This window comes from Cucurbita moschata, unplaced genomic scaffold (genome assembly GCF_002738365.1).
Source record: "Cucurbita moschata cultivar Rifu unplaced genomic scaffold, Cmos_1.0 Cmo_Scf03341, whole genome shotgun sequence".
Classification (NCBI taxonomy): Eukaryota; Viridiplantae; Streptophyta; class Magnoliopsida; order Cucurbitales; family Cucurbitaceae; genus Cucurbita; species Cucurbita moschata.
Genome location: NW_019271839.1, coordinates 1 through 557, shown reverse-complemented (window position 1 = coordinate 557; position 557 = coordinate 1). Strand labels below are relative to the sequence as shown.

The 557-nt window shown below is 35.9% G+C and overlaps 1 non-coding gene across 1 annotated transcript; it reads right to left on the bottom strand.

Annotated features, from left to right (window-relative positions):
• Nucleotides 1-209: 209 nt before the first annotated feature.
• TRNAA-AGC lies at nt 210-282 on the bottom strand. The gene has a single exon. It is a non-coding gene; the product is annotated as a tRNA-Ala (tRNA).
• Between the last annotated feature and the right edge of the window lie 275 nt (nt 283-557).

Below are 557 nucleotides of genomic sequence, written 5' to 3'. Positions count from 1 at the left end.
GAAGAGAGGTTTGCAATTGTGAAGAAGTTCCGTCATATGCATGGGACGCTACCGCCATCCAATAAGCTCTTGTAGTATTATCTCTTTTAAGGAATTCATCAAATTCCCTTTAGTCCTCTCTCTATATTCTTTTCTTTTTCTCTCGTACCCACCTTATACATAACAACACGTTAAATTAATTCATACTTAAAAAAATAATTTCTCCCTTTTGGAGATGCGGGGTATTGATCCCCGTACCTCTCGCATGCTAAGCGAGCGCTCTACCATCTGAGCTACATCCCCACAATTTTTGTATCACAAAATCATAAATTTTCCGTCATCAATAATAGTGAAAATGAAGAAGTATTGCTACCCAACATGTCATGAATAGGGAAAAATTGAAAAGAAATAATATATTAGATAGTCTTATTTTTGGAGATGCAAGGTATCAATCCTTGTAGCTTTCGCATGCAAAGCGAGCACCCTGCCATCTAGGCTACATCCCAGTGATTGTTATACCATAAAACCCTAAATGTCCCATCATTAATAATAGTGAAAATAAAAACATATCAAAATAT